The following is an 18,484-nucleotide window of genomic DNA, read 5'->3' on the forward strand; positions in this document are numbered from 1 at the left end:
GGGAGGCTGAGGCAGGAGGACTGCTGCAAGTTCGAGGCCAGCCTTGGCTATCCAGTTCAAGGACAGCCTGAACTCCGAACTACACAGTGAGACCCTGACTCAAAGAAAAAAAAAAAAAAAAAAAAAAACAAGATTTCACACAGGAGCTTCCCCTCCCTATATCAACTGGAACGATACCTGAAGCTGACAGAGAGAGGTGAGACCTGGTTCCAACACACGCTTAAATTGTTTTCAAAAAACTCCTATTTATCCAGCTGAAAAATTCCTGGATCCACTTAGGTTGGGAAAGAAGACACAGTGAAAACTGAAGAAAATGATGTAAAAAACTTCCCAGTCATAAAGTACTTTTTAAACTTTGATACCCAAATGGCTCACAAAATAAGGAATGGAATGTTTTCCCTTATTGGAAATTCCATTGGAATTGACAGATAATCTCTGTCAACATTATGATGTGAATTATTTACTTCCGATCTTTTTAAAGAATCAACCTCTATTCTCAGTACCTGGAACGCCCCACAGACACTTGTGAAAGAAGACTACACCCTGGCCAACAACCACAGTACCAACTGGCAGTGTCCACCAGGGGGCGATACAGTTTGGGGTTTGCCTAACACACACAACAGGGATTTTTCCAATGAAGGATTTACCACAATAATCTATAAAAGACAGATGGAAAAAAGGTCCATCACCCAGCTGCCCTGCCTCCATACAGTGACAGGATTCAAACTAACAGTCCTCACATGTGACAAATACAATGCTGATCACATCTGGGACCTCTATCTTTTATATTAGTGGTTTCTCAACTTGAAAAATAGAGCATAATCCATTATAGGGTCCAGGTGTACTCAGCATACAGCTTTACTTTCTCAAAGATCCCTTCAGCATATACCTTATCAAAACAGGTCAATGGAAAGTGAGTGCTAGAGGATAATTAACGGAATTTATCATGAGACTCAAAAACTAACCCCAACTACCAATTCCACAAAGAAAATACAGGGCCATTACTGACTGAGCTAAGAGGACGGAGGGAATATAGTGTTGGATTTGAGGTTTTAACAGTTTTTCTGGTGTAAGATCCTGATCTCCATGGCTTTCAAAAAAAATCCAGTGGTAGTCATAGTTGTGAATTTTATTACCTGGAATTTAAAATTATACCAGCTGGATCACATTGAGGTATTTATCAATAAATGGGCACAGCTTGAGACCATACTCATAAGTGAAATAAATCAATCTCGCATGTGTGAATACCGAATAGTTTCCCTAATGTAAGTAATGATTCAAATATATAAAAATATGTGGTAATCATGATTCCCCATTAGGTGGCCTTGAAGCCTTATAAAGTTTTCACTCATTAACTAGAAAGGCTTTATTCTGGGCTTCTTGATATGAAAATATTTGAAGCTAGAGTATATGAAGTTTTACCCAAATATTTCAAGGAAAAAGACACTATGGTAACTACTATTAAGTCAGGTTATAAGGTGGTGAAGTACTAGGTTATTGAAACAGTCATGCTGTGACCTCTATTGTTATATTGTTATGTCCTGTTTTATCTCAATCTCCCCCTTATTGTTTCAAAAAAAAATTATTTAGTCATTTCTTATGTTTGTCTTAATTAAAGAAAAAATTCAAAAAAATTAGGATATATAAATAGTAACTCTTTTCGATTTCCTATTAACTTGTTTTGAAGTCCTGTAGTACTCCCACGATCTTGTTTTGACTGATTAGACTCTGTTCCATTCTATATGATAGTATCAAGTTTGAAGACATAGGCAACTACTTTGAAGACAATAAGATTCACTAAGATACCCATTCTGGTTTGACTATTGTCTTCTTTGGAAGTCCTGTAATGTTTACAACGCCTAAGTTTTATTGGTCTTGTTCTCTACTGTTTTGTCCAACTTTATAATATCTAATAAGATAGACAATTCTTTTTAAGGAAACAAGGGACAACATTGATAACCATTGTTGATAAACTTGTACTCTGTTCTACACCATGTGCTACGTCTATCCTTGGTATTGACTGACAGCTTTGTTTTGCCATATTTGACTGTATTCTTCCCCCCCCCCCAAAGAAAGTAATAAGCACTAAGGAGTAATAAAATCCAAGATGTGTAAATTTTGTTGTAAAAAAGAGAGGGAAAAAAAAAAAAGAAAAGGAGCTCTAACGGATATAACAGCAAGTGTGTTTGGGGGTGTTAAATAGCTGACTTTATCAATGTTTTTGGAACATTGAACACAGCTGTTTGCAGTATCCCTGTTTGAATGTCCACCTTGTGTTCTTTGATACTGTGATTTGAGGAACTATTTTCAAGAAAATAGTGTGTAATCTACTAGCAGGTAATTTCTTACTGTTATGGTTTTTTGTTTTGTTTTGTTTTGTTTTGTTTTGTTTTGTTTTGTAGTTCTGTATTGCGTGTACCCTTACGCCGCTTTGGTTTGTTTTGTGTTTTTCTCTTTTTCCTCTTAAATAAAAAATAAAATAAAATAAAATTATACCAGCTGGGATCTTTAACATCACCCCAGATTTTTTTTTTCCTAAACAAGAAGAAGATATTTTTCTTAGACTTCAATAGTATTATCCCTGTCAAGACAATACAACTTCAACAATAGAGAAATCTAGGAAATAACTGGATTTTAGACTCTTACTGAGCACCAACTCTTCAATTGAGAACACCAGTCTTCAAGATGCTAAATGTAACAGTCAGAAGGGGGTTAATCTAAAAACATGTTACAATTGAATCTGGTGGGTGTCATGGTGTTCGAGAACAGATTTACATGATTACCGTAACCATGTAGAAGTGCTGTTTACATGGTTTTGTGTATAGAGAGCTGGCTTGCATGTAAGGGCCACTTGGTATAAAAATGCATATAAAAATTCATAGGTAACTCAGACATTGAAACTAGCAGAAAAGGATTTTTAAAATTAGAATTAAGAATATACTTTGAGGGAAAAAGAATATATTTTGATTATTTTGATTTGTGTGTGTGTGTGGAGGAGACGCATGTGTACACTGGTGTTTTGAGACACTGTTTCCTACGTAGCTCAGGTCAGTCTTGAACTCACTATGTAGCTCTAACTGGCCTCAAACTTGTGGCAGTTCTTCTGCCTCAACCTTCCAAGTACTGGGCTTGCAGACATGTGCCACTCTCACCTACTGCACTTTGAATTTTATAGGTAAAAGATGAAATTAATGGGTAATGGAGAATCTCACAATACACAGTAAGAGCAATTTAAAAACAGAGTAAGTTCTGCAGAGCAGAACTGTATCAATTGGCCTTAAGAGTGGAATAATTGCTGAAGAAAGGCCAATAGAAATTACTCAAAATAGCTTTTCCGTTCAGAAGGCCAGGTCATCCAAGAGGAGGAAAAGAACTTTAAGGCATTTGCTGGTCTGCGCAGGGCCCGTGCCAACGCCTGTGTCTTTGGCATTGGGCAAAGAGAGTCAAAGAAGCTGCAGAGTAGGATGTGGAGAAGAAATAATAAAGCACTGTGGGGGTCTTGTAATAAATGCTCAGAACAACTTTTTGTTTTGGTATTGGGGATCGAAGTTGCGCTTGCCAGGCAGGCGCTTATGCCGCTGAGCTAAATACTTGGTCACTCAAAATATCCAAAATAAAACAAGAGAAAAAGGGGTGAACCATTAAAATCTGAATACAGCATGTATGACTTGTATTACAAAAATTGGACCGAGCAGAAATGATACTTTTAGAAATAATCTTAGAAATATTTCTAGAAATTTAGGAATATTTTTAGAAATAATAAAATCATAGTAGCCAGTGTGGAATCGCACATGTGTAATCCCAGCACTCGGAAGGTTGTGGCAGGAGGATCGCGGCAAATTCAAGCCCAGCCTGGGCTACGTATGAGTTCAAAGACAGCCTAAATTCAAGCCCAGCCTGGGCTACGTATGAGTTCAAGGACAGCCTAAATTACAAAGCAAGACCCTGTCTCAAAAAAAAAAAAAAAAAAAAAAAAAATTCTAGTGAATTCTAAGTAGAATAAAGACAAAAATGGTGAATGACCCCGAGATGGGGTCACAGCCAAATTCCTGAAAACCAAAGATGAAGAAAAAAAATCACCAAAATAGCCCTGTAAAAATGGGAACAACGGTAACAAAACGACCATTGGCTTCTTATAAATGTAAGCCAGCATGTCAGAGTGGATGAATCCTTATGGTGTTGAAAAACAACAACCTACCAACTTGTTTGTTGGGTTGTCTGTTTTGTTTGAGTTATGGTCTCCCACTTTGTAGTTCAGGCTGGTCCTGAAGCCACTCCATAACCCAGGCTGGCCTTGAACTTGCAGTGATCTTTGATTTATAATTTTACATCCAGCAAAATATCCTTTAAAAAAGAAGACGCAGGGCTGGGGACGTAGCTTAGCGGCAGAGCTCTTGCTTTGCATGCGCAGTGCCTTGGGTTCAATCCCCAACACTACCAAAAAATAAAATAAAGAAAGAAAAAGGAAGATGCAGCCAGATGTGGGAGTGCAATCCCATCACTTGAGACGCTGAGGCAGGAGGATTGCTGAGTGGTGGAGACCACTACGAAGCCGCTCTGAGCAGGATTTAAACTTTACAATTGGCTTTCTATGTTTCCCTGTGAGTCTGTCCTAGGCCTAGGCTCCTTGCCTGGCAATGGGAGCTGATTCCTAGTAAGTGAACTTCTATGAATCACTGGTCCTGGCTGAGCCCTGTAGTGGCCTGTGGGGCCAGAGATACCTCAAAGGGCAAGATAAGGCCACAATTGCAGACCCTCTGGCTCCAACGCCAATTAACAAGGTAGAGACTGCAGCTGCAAAGATTACTCCTACAGTCTCACTTCTACCCTGTCTTCGTGGTAAGAGGGTTCTCCTAAATTGACATGATTCATGACTTGGAGACATCCTTGAAGAGACTCCCATGGTCCTGCTCATTGCCTGCACCTTCCTCAGTTTCTCTGCCCTTTGTCCTTGGTCCTAATATAAGTGGACTGATCCAGAGAATCCTTTGTCTTTACCTTCGAAGCCTCAAGCTTAATTAAAGGGCTCCCTCCTGGAGCCCTAAAAATCATACAATTTGTCTCTTTTTATTTAACCTTCGGCGTACACTTGTTTGGGAGATCGGGGATCTTGGTCAGAACCCGACAGCTGAGAATTTGAGGTCAGCCTGGGCTATATCGTGAGATCCTGTCTCTAAATAAATAATGAAATAAGGGTATTAAATTAAGGCTTAGTAGATCTGTTGCCAACAGCCCTGCTATAAATGTCATGCAAGCCTCTAGGGTACACACAATGCAAACTGTAAACTTAGAAATACCAAGAAGACTAAAAAGAATTGGGAATATTTGGAATAGTGAATAAATGCAATATTTTATAATAATAAAACAAGTTATAAAGAGGAAATAAAAATCGTTAAGTATAAATGAAACTAGTAACAGAATTTCACAATTCATGGTAGAAATATTTATAGAAACGAAGAGAAACAAATAAAAATCATAGAGATCTTTTTAACATAGCCTCTCTCAGCAATTGATAGAATAAAAGATAAATGTCAGTTAAAGATGTAGAAGATTTGAATAATAAAACTAACCACCATGATCCAATATACATCTATTGGATGTTACACCTAACCAACTTTTATTGTATATTTTCTTCCAATACATAGGAAACATTTATTATGGTTGACCTTACATTGGGCCATAAAAGAAGTTTCAATCTACTGAGAGTATATTTTCTGATTAGAGTAGAATAAAATTTGGAATAAGTATCAATAAGACACGTAGAAAATACCAAAATATTTTAAAATTATGCAGCATGGGTTAATAAAATATCCAAAAGAGAAACTAGAAAACATTTTGAACTGAATAATGAAAACATTACCAAAATATGTGAGATTTCCAAAAGTGTGCAAAGAGGGACTTCTAAGTTTAACCAATAAAAAAGAGTTTAAAGAAATGATCTTGCATTTTAAGAAGCATGAGAAAAGACCAAAGAAAACCTAACCTAAATAGAAGATATTAATAAACATAACAAGACAAAAAAATACAAATAATGAAGTGTGTTTTGAAAACATTGATAGTTCTCCAGCAAAAAAAAAAAAAAAAAAGAAATTTATCAAGTTGTCATATTAATAGCAGAAGAAAGGATATTGTCACAGACTGTATTACTAAAAGAATGAAATAAAGGGCTGGGGATTTAGCTCAGCGGCATAAGCGCTTGCCTTGCAAGCATGTGGATGAGTTCGATCTCTGATACAAAAAAAAAAAAAAAGAATAAGATGAAAATATAATGAAAACCTTTATGACAAAACATTTGAAAATGCAGATTAAGTGAAAAAAATCCTTAAGGACATAATTTACTGAAACAGACAAGAAGAAAGCAAACATTGAATAGCTCTGTGATAATTTATTTTTGAAGGGTTTTTTCCCTGGCATTTTGATTTTTGGTTTTGATTTTGGGTTGTTGTTACTGTTTTTTGTTTGTTTGTTTTTATCTTTTTCCTTTTTATCGTTACCAAGGATCGAACTCAATGGAACTCACGACTGCCTGCTTTCAAGGAAGGTGATTATGCCGCTGAGCTAAACCCCCAGCCCCGGTTGTTACTGTTTTTAAAGAGAAAGTCTTTCTATGTAATTCAGGCTGACCTTAAACTCACTATGTAGCCCAGGCTGGCCTCAAACTCACAGAAATCCTCCTGCCTCTGCCTCTCAAGACCTAGAATTACAGGCATAAACCATCACACCCAGCTGGTAATTTGTTTTTTTAAAAAAAAATAAATAATAAAGGAAGTAAAAATAAACACTAACATTTGTTTTTAAATCCCTGTCCAATGAAGAAAACGCCTGGCCTAGAAAGCTTAGGGAATTTTATCAAATTTTGGGACCAGGAATTTAGCTCAATGCCATAAGCACCTGCCTGGCAAGTATAAGGTCATGAGCTTGATTTCTAGTATCAAAAAAAAAACCCAACAAACAAAAACTAATCTTCTATAGTATGTTTGAGAAAGATCAAGAAAGCACCTAATTTACTTTCTGGGGACACATGTCCCTGACACCAAAGTCTTAGAGATTACAAATAGAACCGGGGACTTAGCTCAGTGGTATAAGCACCTACTTGACAAACGTGAGGTCGTGAGTTTGATCCCCGGTATAAAAAAAAAATTACAAGGTCCATCATGTATGGGCACAAGTTACATATGATGAATGTGATCATTATATATATATCTAAACTGTACAAATAAACTTAATGATAAAAAGAAATGTCAAGAAAAAAGGCAACAAAAATTACTCATATACTCAGACTCAAAAATAATCTTCACAACAATCAATCAATAAAAAGTCTTCACAGAAGTAGTCTAGCAATACATAGAAAAGTATTATATCAGGAACATGTGGAAAGGAATACTGACTTAATATTTTAGAATATTGGCTTAATATCTAAAAATCAAATAGCATAATTAATTATAATAACAGGCAATAAGAATAATTATATGTTCATTTTACAAATACAAATTAAAGATTTGTATTTCCAACATCTCTTTGTGACATAAAAATTCCTGTAAGGGATAGAAGAAATATCCTTGATTTGATAAAAGGCAACAACAAAAAGTTATAGCTAGAATCACACCAAATGATATTTTTTTGCTTTTCTCTTAAAATTAGAAACAAGGCAAAATGTGTATGTTCACCACTTCTATTAACACTGTGCCAATGTTCTAACACTGTTGATCTAGAATTAATGAGAAAAAGAAATTAAAATCATAAAGACTAAATGCAATTAGCCTAAGTACATTTATTTGAAGACGACATAAAAGAAAATGCTTAATATTGTTCTCTGCTCTGTTCTCACTCCATAGTCTATGTAGTTAGTATACAGTGTGTAAAGTTTGTGGAAGAACCAAATTAGCAATATTATAATCCAGTTCTGACAAAGATTAATCAGAGAACATCTAATTAGAAATGCACAAATGACTTAACAAGCCACTCTGGCTTTATCTACAAATTTTAAAATAACATGAATAGCAGCAAAAAACAACATAGAATGCAGTTGTGATGCATAAACTTGAATCTGCATAAAATTCACTTCATAGAAAAAAAGGCTATAAAAGAAAACTTAAAACTCATTCTTTGTAGGGAAAATTTAGTATTTCATTACCATTTTTTGCTGTGTATAATTATTTTCATATAAAACATTTATTATGGTTATTAATATAATTTTAATTCAACAAGAAGTTGAGAAGGATAGAAATTATTTAATTATGGTTTTCAAGTAATGGAACTAACTTTGTTTAATGGAATTCATTGGGCCTCTTTTCCCATAGTTACTTTAATTTGAAGATTCAAGGAAAGAATGATGTCCCAAAGTACGGAAGTGTTGCAGAAAAACCAGTATCGAACCAAATGGAAGGCTGAGCTGAGGGAGTCAGGAAGGGAACGTTTATTGATCTCACGCCAGCGGGCTGGTGAGAATCAGTTTCAGATCACTAATCATGAATCAGCTTAGAATTCAGTTTAAACACAGCTTGAAAGCAGAAAGTACAAGGCTGATGTCAGGGTTTACAGGATTGGTTACATGCACTGATTCATATGTTGTCAAGCAAACAAACATTTACTTAGAAGAAATTGTCACAGGTAGGAACATTTTGGAAGGCGGGGAGGGGATCTGAGTGGGGTCAGTAGAGTTAAATGTGTTCCTGACTGGACAGTCTGTCTAAAGCATGAAGTCCTTAAAGCAAGTTGGGAAAACATGGATTTTTCTAAGTAAAGGAAACACATGAGCTGGACCCAACTGAGGTGATTCAGCACATTATCCAAAAGAAGCAGCTGGATGCAAACACTCAAAGCTGACTTAATTTAGCAGTCAACTACGTGACAAGCAACAGGAGCATAGTTACAGGCCGCAAATTGATTTTTATCTTGCTATAAAATATCCTTGAGTTTGCTATTCTATAACTGTGCCCTTACAGAAGGATAAGGATTATTTAGATTACAAATGCCATGTGAAGTTCTGGTTTAATGAGGCAACATGGTAAATTTCCTAAAAAGAAGCATTAAAGTGGGTATATGATGCCTGCATTCCCTTTTTAGGAGTATTTTTATTGATAAATTATTTATTTTAATTTTATTAGTTTTATTATACTATATCATGTGTACTTAACAGGAAAATATCAATGAAGTAAAATATTAAGTTTTTAAAACATAATGAGTGTTTTAAACAGCAATATTTTCAACATCAACTATTTACTTGTTTACAAAATGTAAAAAAAAACTCCAGAAATAAACCCCTATATAAATTACAATGAAAATACAAATAAAACTACCACAGAAACAATCTTTTTTTTTTTTTTTTGTCTTTTTCGTTTTTGTCAGTACCAGGGATCGAACTCATAACCGCACACTTGCAAAGCAGGCACAATAAAATCATTCAAAACAAAACTGAAAGTGATACAGTACTTCAAAAACAGGATAATTGGAAACCAACAATGATTACCATAATGTCTCTTGTTATCTTCAAAACTGCTGCCCATATCATCAGATATAATAAAATCCAACAAAACAGAATAAGGCCAATCAAAACAGAACATTCAAGAAAACAAAACAAAACACTAAAACAAGACAGAAGGAAATCCCCCATAGTTGATATAGTGCATATTGTTACCCTTGAAGCAGATGCTCAGACTACCTGCATTAGGTCTACACAGTCAATCAAACACTAAATTGTTTTTGCACCTCAGTTACTATCAACTCAGCGTTTGTCCCCCTGAATCAGCTGGTTGCTTTCAGCGGCAGAGGGCCACTCTTCTTGACTCCCAGCCTGTGCACTGGCTGGCTCATGAGTGCAGGAATTGGTTCCTTGTTTCTCTTCCTGGCCCCCCCTGGCTGCTGCTGGCTCATGGGAAGGGCAAATTCCACTGAAGCAATCTTCACTTCAATGATGATGACTAAGACAGTCTTTACACATGACATGTTTCACGCACAAGTGCTGCTTACACTAATAGCACGTGTGTTTTGCTTTCTTATCTTTTCTGGCAGATAATACTTGTCACTTCTTTGTCTTTCTGTTTTGCCAGGAGGTTCCTAATATAGTATACAAGTGCAGGAAAATTTAAAAGGTCAGTTTTCTTTTTTGTCTGTTTCTTACCATTCTTCTATGTATGAAGCCACAGTTTGTGTCTTAGGAAATTAAGCAATGACAGAACTAGTGTAGACAAATTGAGATTATTTAGTAGGAAAAGACTCGTAAGACTCCATACAAGGCATATACCGTCAGAATTCATTTATTCTCATATCTCATTCTTGACCCTGAAACCATTTCAAATAATATATTCATTTGTGTTGAGCATTCATTGTCAGTTTTTTTATTTTTATTTTTTGAGATAAATTGTTACTTGGACTGTGCAGGCCAAGCTGGCCTTGGACTCCCAGGATCCTCCTGCCTCAGCCTCCCAAGGGCTGGAATTACAGGCGTGCACTTCTTCACCGTCAGTGCCACACCCAACTTCACTATTAGCTTGATTATCATAGTGTAGCATTGGCAGCATCACTGTTACTTTGTTTGTCTTCACTATATGTAAGGCCAACATTACGTCTGCTTGAAATCCAAAGATTTTACTTTACATTTGTCTATTGTGAATTTACAATATTTTTTCAGGAATCTCCACTGTTTTCATGCAAATAGATCCTCTGCTGGTCAACTGGTGTTCTCCTAGTAAATGTAACATCAATGGGTAACTAGTGAAGCACTTGTTTAATGTGACATTTCAATTACTTTTTGAAATAATTATGACGTTTGTTCACAATATGGTCTGTTACTGCACAAAGAAAGACGTGGTAGCTGATTTTCTAAATTCTAGATGTAGCCTGGGGATTTAGCTCAGTGGCACAAGTGCCTGCCTAGCAAGCATGAGGTCATGAGTTCAATTCCTGGTACCAAAAATAAATAAATAAATCCATTCCAGATGTAAAATGTCTTTACATCTACCGGGGCACATATTTTTATACTATATTTGGAAAGTGTTATGGCTGAGTTTAGACATCCTCCTAAAGCCTCATGAGGTCACAGGTGGAGCTTTTTCAGAGGTGGCTGAATCCAGAGTGTGTGATATTGATCCAGAGTGTGTGATTACTAACATAGTGCATTAATCGGTTAGGCACCACTCAAATCCTGGTATCCTGGACACATATAAGGGGCAGAAAAAGGCTTGTCTTCTTCCTGTGTTGCTTTTGCTAGCATGTGGGTGCCATGATTGGCTCCTCTCTGCCATGTGCCACTCTGCCTTGAAGCCAGCCAGATATGGACCGAAACCTATACAAACCATGAGCAAAATAGACTCTTACCTGTTTAACATTGGTGTTGGGTATTTTGTCTCAGCAATGAGAAAAATAACTAAGATAGAAATTCATTTGCCATATATTGCTAAAAGCAAACACAGCCATGAAATGTCCATCAATTGTCATGTACTGAGATGGTGTACAAATTGCTCGAAAGTTCAAAACAAAGCTTTCAAAAAATGAGCGAATAACAGCCAAATTGTTGATTTGTTTTTCTTTCCTGGTAGGTCTTTTTGTCATCAAAATATTTCAGCTGGGGATATAACTCAGCGGCACAACACCTGCCTGGCAAGCATAAGGTCCTGAGTTTGATTCCTGTTACCAAAAAAAAAAAAAAAAAAAAAAAAGGCAATTTTAAAGGAAACCAAATCTTTTGAGTGTCATTATTGTTCTAAAATCTCAATGCCACATCTGTCACTTCTCCATAAGTCCTTTAGACTCTGACGATTAGAATGATAAAATCCTGCTGTGAAGGCTTTTAGTTCAGATAGTAAGGTATCATGATCAATATATTCTTGCGTATCTGTTGATACGTATAGAACGTTTTACTTGTATTTCATTGTAGTGTATCTCACAACAACTTGTAGATTATCATACATTACAGCAGTGTATCATGGTGTTGGCATTCTGTTGAACAGGTTTCATCCCTGGCATCCCTAATAACATTTTCCATGCTTATCCTAATGTTGGATCATTCAAATCTATGTGACCATTTTATAGCATTTTTAGTCAAATATTTATTTAGATTATTGTTTTCTTCTTCACTTGAAACAAGGTCTTCATTGTTTACTTCTCTGCCTGTCATATCTTGCTGTGTCTCACTGACATATTCTCTGGCTTACATGATCCAAGTCATCATTTGTAGTGGGTCACTGGATGATTCCCATGCATGTGACATTATACCTAATTGAGCTAATCTAATTCTATGGGGAAAAATCAAAAGAAAACATTTAATAAAACAAATTATAAATGTACAAAAATGTAACATGGAGTGTAAAATGGGTAAAAACTCACCTGCTGACACTATAACACATACATACACCTCGCTGTTTGTTTGAATTGACTTTCTCTCCTTTCCTGTTATACCTTTCCTGGTGTCCCACCCACATTACCTGGTGCCATGCCCCAAATTAAAGTCTTACTTATGAAGTCCTAATGTCAACATCGATTACTTACTTCTAGATTTAATAAGCAAATTCAGTAAGGTAGCTGGCTACAAAATCAACACTCAAAAGTCAATAGCAGTCCTGTACACGAATACAAACCCACTGAGGGAGAAATTAGGGAAACAATACCTTTCACAATAGCATTTAAAACAATGAAATACCTAGGAATCAGTCTAATGAAGGATGTAAAAGACCCCTGTATTGACAACGATAGTACTCTGAAAAAGGAGATTGAAGAGGATATCAGAAAATAAAGAGATATCCTGTGCTCTTGGGTAGGAAGAACCAATATAGTGAAAATGGCCAGACCTTCAAAACGGTTATACAGATTCAATGCAATGCCAGTGAAAATTCAAATATCATATCTTACAGAGTTAGAGAAAACAACCCTAAAATTCATCTGGAATCATAAGAGAGCTAGAATAGCAAACGCAGTCCTGGGCAACAAAGACAAGACGGGACATCACAATCCCTAACTTGAAATTATACGATAAAGCTACTGTGATAAAAACAATGTGCTGTTGGCAAAAAAAAAAAAAAAAAAAAAAAAAAAAAGCCTGAAGATCAGTAGAATAGATTAGAAGATGCAGAAACAACTCCAGGCACACTAAACCACCTTATCTTTGACAAATTTGTCAGATACATTCACTGGAAGAAGGATGGTCTCTTTAATAAATCGTGTTGGAAAAACTGTCTTCCCAGATTGCATAGGACTTATCGCAAAGAACCAACAAATGGGATCTCATCCTACTGAAAAGCTTTTGCACAGCAAGAGAAACCACCACCAGAATGAAAAGACAACCCACAACATGGGAGAAAATGTTTGTCATCTGTTCCTCAGATAAAGCATTACTATCAAGAATGCATAAAGAACTTAAATCAGTCCTCCAAAGATTTAAAGACCCAATCCAAAAACGGGCATCTGAGATGAACACACACTTCTCAGATGAAGAAATACACACTGTAAAATAAATACGTGAAAAAATGTTCAACATCACTGATCATTCAAGAGATGCAAATTAAAACAACTCTGAGATTACACCTCGCCCTAGAAGAAATGTCTATTGTCAAGAAATCAAGCAATAACAAATACTGGAGGGGCTGTGGGGAAAAAGGAACCCTTCTCCACTGCAAGTGGAAGTGCAGACTCGTGTAACCACTGTGGAAATCAAAAAACTAGAACTCAAGGTCTCATTTGATCCAGCTACTCCCCTTCTGGCTATCTTCCCAAAAGAATTAAAAACGTCATACCACAGTGATATATGTGTACCCATGTTTATAGCAGCAGAGTTTATAATAGCTAGATCTTGGAAACAACCTAAATGCCCATTAACTGAGGAATGGATAAAAAAGATGTGGTATTTCTGTACAATGGAATACTCCTCAGCCATAAAGAGTGATAAACTAGACACTTTTATAAGTAAACACATATGCCTTGAGAACATACTTATTAATAAAATAGATAAGACACACATGTGTAAGCATTGTATTGCTTCATCAGCGTGACAAGCTGATAGAAAAATCATATATTTGTTTATGTATATGCATATAAAAATAGTTAAGGTAGTTTAAGAAGCATAATGGCCTCTTTTGTTGTCCAAGTGGCCTGTTCAGAAGCAAATTCAATGCCTCCCTTCGCTTAACACCTGGGTAGGTTCTGTCTTCTCTTCTACATCTTGTCCCAGAGAAAACAGACCCCAGCCAAAGCGATGACTCAGGTCACACCTGCCTTCACTTTAACCCACTGCGAGCCACTTTGAGTTGACTTTTGGATGTCTTAAGAAATTTCTGATGTGCTATAAGATTTGGGTTTTTGCATGTAAAGATCCAGTTGTTCCAGTATATTTATTGGAGGTACAATTCTTTCTCCACTTAATTGCTTTTCCATCTTTGCCAGAAATCAATTGTCTGTCACGTGGGTATCTATTCTGGGACTTCATATTGGTACCTTGGTGGTTCGTCTGTCTTGGTATCAATGCCCTTTGTCCTGATTGGTGTAACTTCATCATAAATCGTGGGGTTGGAGAGGATTGGCGCTCTAATTTTGTTCCTTTATCAAAGTTATTTAGACTGTTCTGAGTCTTTTGTATCTCTACAGAAATGTAAGAATCAAAATGTTAATTTTTATGAAAAATGGTGTGGCATTTTGATAAGGGATTGTGTTTTCTGATCTTTATTATTTTCTTCTATTTTTTGTTTTATCCTGTCTTTTAATTTTATTTTGAAAGTATACAACAGAACAAGACAGAATAAAGCCAACTAAGATCATACAGTGAAATTGGTACAGAACTTCACAGCAGGTTACCGGGATAATAGTAATAGGTATCACAGTATATTTTGTTATCTTTATAATAGTTGTTCTTTCAATCACGTATATCAAAATGAGATGAAATATAGAACACTATAGAACTTATTAAAACAGAATATTGAATAAAGCAGTACCACTAATCAGAAAAGAGCAAAACAGTAATAAAAATATTTGCCTTCAAAGAGATGGTAGAAGGAAGTCCCCCTTATTTGCTATGTCAACCTCTCAGGAGACACTCAGATTTCTGGTTCCCATTTGCTAATGGGCAGTGGGGGGGGGGATAGGGGAATGGGATATTTGGCTCTAAGTCATGCATCAGCATCATCAGTAGGTTCACTATTGCTTAGCAATGAGGCAGGCTGGTTGTTTGGTTTCACAGCATCCTAAGTTCCAACATGGCGTGGATCTCAGGAGCTGCTGCTGGTTCTCCCCGCTGGGAGGGCTGCAGTTTACCAGACCACCACCACTTACCAGGGAGGGGAGGTGCTTGCTTGGCTTGCCAGTGTCCTAAGTTCCAACATGGCGTGGATCTCAGGAGCTGCTGCTGGTTCTCCTTGCTTTCAGTTTTAAGGTCTGCTTTTGGAAGGAAACCGCATATGACCCAATATTTTAATTATTATAAAGAACATTTTCAGCACCCAGAAGTCATGGCTTCTTTTCCTACAATACCCTTTTAGCCACAGATAATATACCCGATTATTTTTGAACATTAGATTAGTGGAATTATTAGGGGCTGGGGATTTAGCTCAGCGGCATAAGCGCCTTCCTTGCAAGCAGGCAGTCGTGAGTTTGATCTCTGGTACCGATAAAAAAGAAAAAGACCAAAAAAAAAAAAGATTAGTGGAATTATTATAGTACTATTTTATTTCTAAATTTTTCATTGAACATTATTTCTTTGAGATTGATTCATGTTGTGGCACATGGCAGCAGTTCAACCCTTTTTGTTGTGTAATATTCCATTGTATGACTGTACAGTGGTGTGATCATTCTACTAGATGGGCATTTGAACTGTCTCCAGAAATAAGATATTTTGAATAATGCTGTTTTGAAGACTCTTATACATTTATTTTCATGACCATACATATTTGTTTCTCTTTGGAATGCCCTAGAAATGGAATTGGTGGGTAGTGGGTTATACATATTTTGATTTATTTTTATATCTTACTTTATTATTAGTATATTAATTACACATATTGAAATTCAGTGTGATATCACCACACATGCATACAGTGTGTACTCATCAAAACTAATTTGCTTTTATTTATCCCCCTTATGCCTACTCTATTAATCATTATTCTACATTCAGGTTGATTTCTTTTAGTTTCCAAGTATGAGAGAAAAAATATAGTACTTGTCTTTTGGTGTTTGAGCTTATTTCAGTCAACATAGTGCCTTCTAGTTCCTTCCATTATGTTACAGATGACAAGAATTTATTCTTTAGAGCTGAATAATATTCTGGCATGTATATGGGTCACTCTTATGCATTCTTCTTTTGGTTGGTACCTAGGATAGTTCCAAGACTTAGCTTTTGTGAAAAGTGCTACAAGAAACATAGGAGTGCATGAATCTTTTTAGTATAATGATTTAATTTTTTGCCTATACCTAGGAGTGCAAGAGTTTAATTATACATGGAGGACCTTCAAGTACTGACCAGCCTCACGTATGAACCCCCTGGGTTACCCCTGGAATTTTAGGTATAGCTGATGACTAAAGTCCTGAGTTATGACCAGTGCCTGTGCAGTTATAAACAATGATTCTTCTGATGTTAGAAAGCCGTATGTAAGAGAATGTAAGTGTTAGAATCCAGATGTGCGTGTTTGTGGACATGGTTTTGGTCAGTGCTTTATATAATTGCTATGATTACTGCTATCAAAATGGCCCCCAAAAAGCTAAGAATTAAAAGAAGCTAAGGAAAGAAAGGAAAGGAAAGGAAGCAATCACAATTAATAACGAGGAAACTGTGGAGAAATATGAGAGTAGCATTCACGTGACTGATCTCACTAACATGTGCAGCGTGTCAAAATCCACCAGCTCAACAATACTACAGGGAAAAGATCTGTATAAGGAAGCTAGTGTTGCTCAAGGTGTTACTCAAATTAGTCAAGATCAACAGTGATAGATGAGGTAGAAAGGCTACTGTTAGCGTGAATAAACATAAGGCAGATGGCAGTTTATGGTCTGAGTCTGCTTTGTGAAAAAGCAAAGGCTCAAATGCAGATCTCATAAAAGATAGTCCATCAATGAGTGATAATGGTGAGATTTCATGGCAGAAAGGGTGGTTGCACAATTTTGAAAGTGAGAACTGAGGTTCATAGCATAAGTGGTCATGGTGAAGCAGCCAGGGCTGATAAAGAGATTGATGAAAATTACACGCTGCTCTTCCACAGCCATTCTAAATCCAGTTCCTGCAGTGCTCCCCTGTGACCCAGACCACACTCGCCCGCTTGCCCCTCCTCCGCGGCTCTGCTACTATGGAGAACATGAAGAAGATTAGCAATATGGAGGAGTTTACCCGGGGTCCAAGATCAATGCAAACAAGAACCAGTAGGACGATGGTAAAATGTTCATTGCAGGCTTGAGCTGGGATATAAGCAAGAAAGATCTGATGGAGTATTTGTCTCAATTTGAGGAACTTGTAGATTACACAATTAAAATCAATCCAGTCACTAGAAGATCAAGAGGATTTGGATTTTTGCTTTTCAAAGACGCTACTAGCATTAAGGTTTTGGAACTAGAAGAGCACAAACTGGAGGCAAACTGATAGACTCCAAAAGGGCCAATGCTTTAAAAGGGAAAGAACCCCCTAAAAGCTGTTTGTGAGTAGATTGAGCCCAGATGCTTCTAAAGAACAAGTTAAAGAATATTTTGAAGCCTTTGGATAGATTGTAAATATTGAACTTCCTATGGGTACATAAGTAAGTGAAAGGATAGGATTTTGTTTCATCACATACACAGATGAAGAGCCAGTCAAGAGATTATTAGAAAGCAGATACCACCAAATTGGTTCTGGAAACTGCAAAATCAGAGTTGTACAACCCAAAAAGGTACATTGGCAGCAACAGAACAACGAAAAGGAGGAAGGGGCGCTGCAGCTGGGAGGTGAAGGGGAACTAGAAGTCATGGCAGAGCTCAGGGCCAAAACTGGACTCAAGGATCTAATAAGTACTATGATCAAAGACATAGAAATCACAATAGTGCCTATGGTGGTGCTCAAAACTATACTGGTTATTTCAGATATGACTGTATGTATAATGGGGAACTGTGGTATGGATAGGCATGCTCAGACTGTAGTGGTCAATAGAGCACTTACAGGAAGACGTCTTGAGGAGGTGGCAATCACCAAAATAATTATCAACCATACTAAAGAAGAAGACATCAGAGAAAACAGGAGATGCGACAGAAATCTTCCAGGATCATACTGAAGATTGGTCTTCTGTTGCTCTAATAAAAGGTTTTCTAGTGTATAAGACACAACTGTGTCCAACTGTATATAGCTTTCAATTAGTTTTCTTCATTTTTAGTCTTTTGCTTTGTGTTATGACTCCATGGATTTGTGTTTATACAAATTTTATTTGTATGATTTATCATGATATACACCAAATAAATGCTTATGTGAAAAAAAGAAAATTACATATACCACTTCAAAATTATGACATAGAGAAATGGCTTTTGCTCTTATCAAGTTTTCAACTAAGATGAA

General features: G+C 36.5%; 2 pseudogenes; both read left to right on the forward strand.

Annotated features, from left to right (window-relative positions):
• LOC111754249 (calpain-7-like) overlaps positions 1-2,610 on the forward strand; it is a 29,699-nt pseudogene extending 27,089 nt beyond the window's left edge.
• Positions 2,611-17,249: 14,639 nt separating this feature from the next.
• Positions 17,250-18,148, forward strand: LOC100725798 (heterogeneous nuclear ribonucleoprotein D-like; annotated as a pseudogene).
• The last annotated feature ends 336 nt before the right edge of the window (positions 18,149-18,484 follow it).

This window comes from Cavia porcellus, unplaced genomic scaffold, assembly GCF_034190915.1.
Source record: "Cavia porcellus strain 051 isolate PalLab524CR breed Dunkin Hartley unplaced genomic scaffold, mCavPor4.1 scaffold_1, whole genome shotgun sequence".
Classification (NCBI taxonomy): domain Eukaryota; kingdom Metazoa; phylum Chordata; class Mammalia; order Rodentia; family Caviidae; genus Cavia; species Cavia porcellus.